The sequence below is a fragment of the Oryx dammah genome, unplaced genomic scaffold (genome assembly GCF_014754425.2).
Source record: "Oryx dammah isolate SB20612 unplaced genomic scaffold, SCBI_Odam_1.1 HiC_scaffold_14, whole genome shotgun sequence".
Taxonomy (NCBI): Eukaryota; Metazoa; Chordata; class Mammalia; order Artiodactyla; family Bovidae; genus Oryx; species Oryx dammah.
The window spans coordinates 22,558,808-22,566,987 of record NW_024070198.1 but is presented as its reverse complement, the minus strand read 5'-3'; positions in this window follow the sequence as shown (position 1 = coordinate 22,566,987).

Here is an 8,180-nt window from a genome sequence, read left to right as displayed (position 1 = left end):
CTTGCTGAAGATGGCATACTTCTCGGTGCATTTATTCTATGGCAGAAGCCAGTGATGAGGGATTGCCAGGATACCTCCAGGGAGAACTGTTTTTCCTCGTAAGTGTCCAAGGGTGAAAGAGTGGCAGGTTAACCCAGTGTCCTGAGCTGCTACTACCAGCCAGACCCCACAGGCCTGCAGGCACGGGGACATCGACAAGTAGCCTTTAATAAAACCATGGTCTATGTTGCAACTTCCGATCTTTGCTCTGGGATTTTCCTACCAGGATCAAGTGGCTTTTTCTGAGTTTGTTATTCAGGTTCCTAATAGCAACACAGGAAATGGGTTTTAATTTCTTTGCTGGCTGCTCTCTTGGGGGCTGTTTAATGAGGCTCCAGTTGCAGTGCAGCTTTGGTTGCAGCAGGACTGGTGTGGATAGCAGCTTACCTGACCTTTCACCTTTTTAAAAAATTATGATTATGATCTGTTTGTATTTTTTAATGAAATGAGGCAGGAGAGCATAAGTAATTTTATGGGCTTTGTTTCTAAGTGACAACTTTGAGGGTAACTGTTGGGATGTGTTTAAGTTTATAGAAAGAGATATAGTGGAAGTCTATCTCTTCCACTTTTAGAGGTAAAGAAATGCATATGCTTATGTTAGTTATAAATTTAGGGCAATGGTTGTTGAATTTAAATGTATGTGAGCATAACCAGGGGAGTTTGCTTTTTTTAAAAAACTTTTTATTGTGTAGTATAGTGTAGCTGATTAACAATGTTGTGAGTTTCAGGTAGACCGCAAAGCTGTACGTATACATGTATACACTCAGGGGAGTGTATTTTAAAAGGGAAATCTTCAGTCTCTAGTCCCAGAGGTTCTCAGTCTACATTCTTCACAAACATCCCGAGTGATATGGGGCCTATGGACCATACTTTGGGAAATGCATCTCTTATTTTGTTGCCTTTGTTCTCTAAATGTGTTCATGGCCACTGGAGGGCAGATTCACTTATTTGTGAGATGCCCTGGTTTGTTCTGCTTCACTGTGTTGTGCTACCTCAGATTCTTGGAGAGAGTCAGTCTCTGAGAGTCCTAGAGAGAATTGTTCAGGAGACCCTCACAGGTTGACATACAGGGACCAAGTCCCTACTGCAACAGGGGTCCCAGAAACTCTCCTTCAGCAGCACACACTGCCGCCAAATCTTGAAGCAGCTCCCCACATTGGTTGTAGGCGTTTTCCAAGTGTGTCACTAGCTCCAGGGTTTAGCTTTCCCCTTTAAAGTACTTTACAACCAGTGTATGGAAGGCTGGGTGTTCCTAAGCCAGAGAGCTGAAGCTTTGAGCCCTTAAGGGGAAAGCACACTATCAAATCTGAGGGGTGAGGCTGAATCTTACCAGATTAGATTTATTGGCTTGATTAGAGAAGCATGCCCAGGCTGTTTGTCCTTCTGGAAAATGACTGAGCTCAACAAAGTAGCATAAAACTCCATTCCTAGTACCCTAGTGCATACAAAGCAGAATCTTTGTTCACATCTTAGCAGGGGCTTGCCCCTTATTAGAAAGGAAAAAACCATAGCTAGCAAAGCTTAAAGGAGTAATTGTCATGTGTAGTATACTTTGGGAAGAATACAAAAGGAGAATGTGACAGTCCCTACCATCAAAGGGAGATTAGAGTAACACCTGGGAAACAATGGGCCAGGACTCCTGTAGAATCATCCCTCTGCCTCACTTTACTTTCCTTCATCCTCAGCTCTTCTGTAATGTCCTCCCACCCTTGGGGACATCCCTGGTGGTCCATTGATTTAGACTCTGCTTCCAGTGCAGGGGGCATGGGTTCCATCCCTGGTTGGGGGAACTAAGATCCTGCATGCTGCACAGAGCAGCTGGGGTAAAAAAAGGGAGGGACCTTTGAGCAGTTCCTGTTTCCTTCAGCTCTTCAAAAAGCCTTAAAACTATTAGTAGGAGAAAAGTGATTTTAACTTCCTTATTATAAAAATAGAGGTAAATTCACAAAACTTTATAAAGAGTGTATTTATATTTTATGACCACTTGCAAAGGACGTGAAAGTGTTTCGTTTTTAGAATTTAAAGATTCTGTCTCGGCGTGCGAGTGTGTTCAGTCACTTCAACTCTTTGTGACCCCATGGTTTGTAGCCTGCCAGTCTCCATCCATGGAATTCTCCGGGCAGGAATACTGGAGTGGGTGGCCATGCCCTCCAAGAGTCTGTCTAGGATAGAACAAAGATAGCTGTTTCTGAGTTAAAGGCACTTCTCTGTTGTACAAGGCATATGAGGTCTGGCCTCATTCTGAATTCTCAGTACTTCCTTTCACGCTATTCTTCCTTAGATTCACTGTGCTCAGCCATGCTAGCCTTCTGTCTTTTCCTAGAGCACACCAGTCTCATTCTTGCATTGGTATCTTGGCAGGTACTTTACATTCTTTCTGCCTAGAACACATTTCCCACAGATTTGCTTAAGCTGGCTCCTTCTCATCATTCAGGGCTCAACTCAGACATCACCTTCTTGAGGAGGCGTTTCCTGACTGCCCCATCTAAAAGCCTTTGTCCTATTACCCTGTTTTAATATCTTTATGAAGGTTATTAGTACTTTAAATTCTAATTTCACTTGTTAATTTTCAGTCTTCCCTCACTGGAATATATTTAAGATCTTTTTTGTCTTGGTTGTTCTCCAGTTTCAAACAGTATGCCCAGATGTGAATTTATTATTGTCTGAAAATTCCATCTTTAATCCGTTGTCTCTTTAAATATTGACTCCATTTACTTCTTTCCTTCTTTAGCACCTTATTTCTTATTTTCCATTTTTGTGTTTTCTCTTAATTGGTAGAAGCTGGTTGCTGGTAATTTTCTCAGATCTGCTTTCCAGTCTACTGATTCTCTCTTTAACACGGTCTAATCTCTGTGTAAACCACCGGTTGAATTTTTAATTTTAGTAACTATTTTTCTACAAGTTGTATTTTTTTCCTGAAATCCATTTGGTCATTGTTTCTTTTTTAGTATGTTCTTTTTTCATGTTTTTCATTTTTTCTTTTTGGCTTTAATCATTTGAAATATGTATATGTATTACAGTTTATCTGATCATTCTATTAAGGTTTTTTTGGAGAGTTTTACCCTGCTCTTAATTGAATTTCCCACATCTTGTTTGTATTTTTACATAGTTTTTACATTTTGCTTGAGCTCGTCTTCAGCAGAGAGCTTTATTCATGGGCATCTTTCGTGCTGTGATTGAGGGTAGGTCTCTTTAGAATTTTACATTTCCTCTGCCAGATGTCTCATTCTGGGACTACTTTTTGTGTTAAACTTTTGGCCTGGGGATTCTCAGACTATGTAGTTCAATTGAGTTCAGTCCTTCAGTCGTACACTCCAGGCTTCCCTGTCCATCACCAGCTCCTGGAGTTTGCTTAAACACATGTCCATTGCATCGGTGATGCCATCCAACCATCTTATCCTCTGATGTCGTCCCCTTCTCCTCCCGCCTTCAGTCTTTTCCAGCATCAGGTTCTTTTCCAGTGAGTCAGTTCTTCACATCAGGTGGCCAAAGGATTGGAGCTTCAGCTTCAGTCCTTCCAGTGAATATTAAGGACTGATTTCCTTTAGGATTGACTGATTGGATCCCCTTGCAATTCAAGGGACTCTCAAAAGAGTCTTCTCTAACACCACAGTCAAAAGCATCAGGTCTTCGGCACTCAGCTCTCCATAGTTCAGATCGCAACAGCCTGTGGAAAGGCTTGTAGTTACAGATTATTAGAAGAGATACTTTTTCCCTCTCAGTTCAGACCTTTCTTACTGTCGCTGTGTGCCAGTGGGCTCTTTTTTCTAGTTGGCTTTCTCTCTTTGAGGGTCTTCACCTTACACTGGAACTCAGTTCCAAGTGTCTGTTTTAGGTGGACTCAAGAAAATAAAGCAGCTCCTTTCCACAGCAAATGGAAACAACAGCAACTGATCTCATTTATCACTGTAGTTTCTAGTTCCCCACCACCACCATTTTTGGCCCTGGGGTTCTTCCTTGCTTTCAGCTATATAATTGAAATAATATGATATTTTTAAGTTACCTACTCAGCTGTATCGTCAGAAGCAGGATCTTTTCCCCTAGAGTCTCTTGCTCAGTGCAGTAGCTGTAGCGTCTAACACAATGCCTGGCTTGTAGAGAAAGTGGTATCAATACATATTTGTTATTCAGTTTTAGAAATGGTTGTTTCCGTTAGGAAACCATTCCTCTTCCCTGTAGAGAAGGCCAGAGATGGTGCTCCAAATTCACTAGTATCCAGCAGCCAAGAGATTTAGCGTTTGTGATTTAGCAACTTGTGAAGGATTTCAGTTTTCCTATTTTTCACTATTAAACGTTAATGCTTTCCTAAGGGCATGAAGATGCTGTTGCCAGTTGCTAGCAGGGTTTTCCAGCCCCATAAACTGGCAAATTAAAACCATCCCTGGGGAACTATTATTGCCCAGTGTCTCTTTTTATGCTGGCATTTTGAAAGTTCTTACACTGATTAAATTGACCTTTACAGTGGCTCAGCTAAGAATAGCAACTCAAAGACATGGAAACTCTTAAGGAAAATGATGTTAGTCCCATAGTTTATGCTGCCGCCAAAGATGAGATAATTTTTTGCATATGTGCAAAGACATACTATTCATCCTTTTCCATTGTAAAAAATGTTCTTTCCAGTTCAGTGTTGGTCTTGCTTACTGGTTCTTCCTGCCTGTGCTTTTTGTTTGGTGACCATATATGCCGTTTCTTAGATCACTGTGCTACCAGAAGTCACACCTATAACAAATGAGAATTTTGAGGGTCATCACCACAGTTATTCTGAGGTGAAAGACCTCAGCATAAGAGCATGTGTTATTCACTCAAAGTTCCTTTTTAACAAGTCTACATTTCTTGTATTTTGGGGCCAGGAGTTTGTGCAAATGGAACATTGCTGAAAAGTATCTTTAAAATGCAAGTCTCATCTCGCCCCCACTCGCCTAACTTGCTACCTACTTTTTCAAGGATCTCCAGATGAAGGACTTTCCTGGTACTGTTTCCTCTGTCCTTCCCACCCCTCTTCCTTGGTTACTAACTTTCTAACCAAACTGGCAATCTCAGTTCAGGCTTACCTTCCTCACAGCTGTCTGGACCTCCTTAACTAGTTTCTAGTTAACTAGTTTCTGTTGTAAACTCTTACCAAATGAGGTGTTTTTTCTTCCTACTTGCAGTTTTATCTGTATGATTACTTTATCATCTTTCATTAGACTTCAGGCTCCATGAGGGTAAAGACTATGACTGTTCTGGCCTTTATTTATTTATTTATCTTTAAGCTTGTTTTATTTTATTTTAACATTTTATTTATTTATTTTTGGCTGTGCTGGGTCTTCATTGCTGTATGCAGGCTTTCTCTAGTTGTCACAAGTCGGGGCTACTCTCTAGTGGTACCTGGACTTCTCATTGCAATGGCTTCTCTTGTTTCAGAGCACAGGCTCGAGGGTGCTCAGATTTAAGTAATTGCAGCAGGCAGGCTCAGTAGTTGTGGCTCATAGACTCTAGAGTGTAGACTCAGTAGTTACAGGGCATGGGCTCAGTTGCCCCACAACATGTGAAATCCTCGGACCAAGGATTGAACTCGTGTCTCCTGCACTGGGAGGTGGATTCTTAACCACTTGTCCACCAGGGAAGTCCCACTTTTCACCTTTTATTTGCCCATTGTGCCCCACTGCTATTTCATTGTTGGTGCAGGGTAGGTACTCAATAAATATTGAAGGAACAGGTAAAGGCCCCATGTTCCACAATGGGATGAAACACCATTTTACTTTTCAGAAAAATTCGTGTGTGAAAATAATGACCTTTCAAGCAAAGAAGGGAGGAGCCCCAAGCATGTTGCCCCTCCTCACTGTCAAGTAGAAAGTGTTCCCAAAGTCAAAGAGCTCCTTAAGGGCAGGGACCTTATGTTTTCCGTCAAAGACAAAATGTTGATTGTATTTGGGGATTTTAGTGGACTTATTTAGGCATCTGAAATGTTAAAAGCAAGTGAAGAAGTATAACTTAAATCAAGGATGTTCTAGTTAGTTAAAAGCTCAGGCTCTGGAGTCAGATGAATTAGCTAGCTGCATGGCCTCAGGCAAGTTACTTAGCCTCTCTTGACTTCAGTTCTCTTTTACTACCCACTTCATCCTCTTGTAAGGAATTTAGAACAGTGCCTAGCACATAGCAGGTACTCAGTATTATTCACCCCAGCTCATTCTGCCTTCATGGAGGCTGCATAGCCATTGTTTCATTCACTAAACCTTTGTGTGCCCAGCACTGTGCCCATTCTTGGAGTTGGGGATGGGGATTAAAGAGACAGAGCTCTTGCCCATAGGAAGGGCACAGTTTATTCTCTCATTCACTCTTGGGGAGGGGAGGGGAGGGGTGGGATATTAACTTCCCACTTGAGACTTAGCCTAAACAATGTAATTTGTGTATAGTCCTTGGAGATGTTTGGAAGAAAAGCAAAGGATACTTATGAAGAGTGCTGAGAATTTTTCATATTTGAACTTTGCATTGCATTCTCTCCAGTTCCTTTTTCTATTCTTTATGTGTCTGGAGCAGCCCACATTGGCAGTGAGCTTTACTGTTCTGAGAAATAGTTCTAAGTGAATGCACAGTGCTCTTTATTGAATGGTCTCTCATTGAATGCAAAGTGCTCCTTATTGAATGGTCTTTCATGCCCAGCAATAATGACTCAGAGAATAACATTGATATTAAGAGCTCAGAGAAGTTTAGTTACTACTGAAATTACCACAGTTAATAAGCATAGTGTGAGAACCAGACTTTGAACCCAGATCTGACTGAATCTTAACCATTTGGATCTTGAGCTGCCTGGAGATCCGTGAAAGTCCTCTGGGTGACTTCCTCCTACAGGGAAGGGTAGAAGAGCACCAAGCAACATTTGCATACCTCTATTCTTTGCTTTGACTGAGAGGAGACATAAGTTACAGGAACTTTTGCATTGGCTGCTGCCAAAAGGCACCCCACTCCAGTACTTTTGCCTGGAAAATCCCATGGACAGAGGAGCCTGGTCGGCTGCAGTCCATGGGGTCTCTAAGAGTCGGACACGACTGAGCAACTTCCCTTTCATTTTTCACTTTCATGCATTGGAGAAGGAAATGGCAACCCACTCCTGTGTTCTTGCCTGGAGAATCCCAGGGATGGGGGAGCCTGGTGGTTGCTGTCCATGGGGTTGCACAGAGTTGGACACGACTGAAGCTTCTTAGCAGCAGCAGCAGCAGCAGCTGCCAAAAGGAATGGGAGGTGGGTAGGCTGGTAGACTCTTCAGGTTGAAGGAGACATGAGTGAGCATCTTAACTAACTCTTCGGCCACTGAGTGAGTGACTTGCCCAGAGTCCTGTTCCTCAGTAATGGCAGAACTAGGACCAAACCCAGGGCTTCTGAATTTTCTTCTCCTACCAGTAGGTCTTTCTCTGGAGGAGCTCATCATGCTCACATCTCACTATGCTCTTAATCCATCATTTCTTCCTTGTAAAGGTCCATGAATCCATGTGTGTTCTTTAACTGCCCACCTACTTTCCTTCCTCCTGTAGCAGAAATGACAGTTCCCATAACCAAGACCATCCTAGACAACTTGGGGACTCTATTTGGGGAGAGGAGAACAGGGATGAGATATCCTAGGTAAAAAGTATTTGGGAAACTGAGTTAAATGATGCTGCCACAGTCTGCTCTCCTTGGGAAAGTGGAAGGAGAACAGGGAAAAGAGCAGGGTTCTGTTTATACCAGGCTTCCTGTCTTGGTAAATAGGAAAGCCAAGAGAAAAGCTGACACCAGTAGGTCATTAAGATGCCACAGGTTTAGATTTCAAACACATTCCATCTCTTGCCTCACAGAGGACCAGTTGACCACCCTGTGTTCCAAGCCTGGACCTCATCTGATAAATTTTTTTGAGGCAGAAGTGTCACTGGATTCTTTCACGTGTTGAGGTATAGGCAACACAGCCTCTTTTCGAAACTATGTGGACAATTTGAACTGTGCTCTTGTGGGCCAGGCCAGAAGAATGGCATTTCAGGGACTGGTAAACTTGGGAGAAACTTTTTCATGTCCTTAGGAAAGCAGTATTTTGCTCTGAAGTCAGAGGAGGTGTGTTCTGGCAAAAGCATCAAGCACAGATCTGCTTTCTCCACATGCATCAGGCCTCAGAGGAGACATCCTAGCGGACA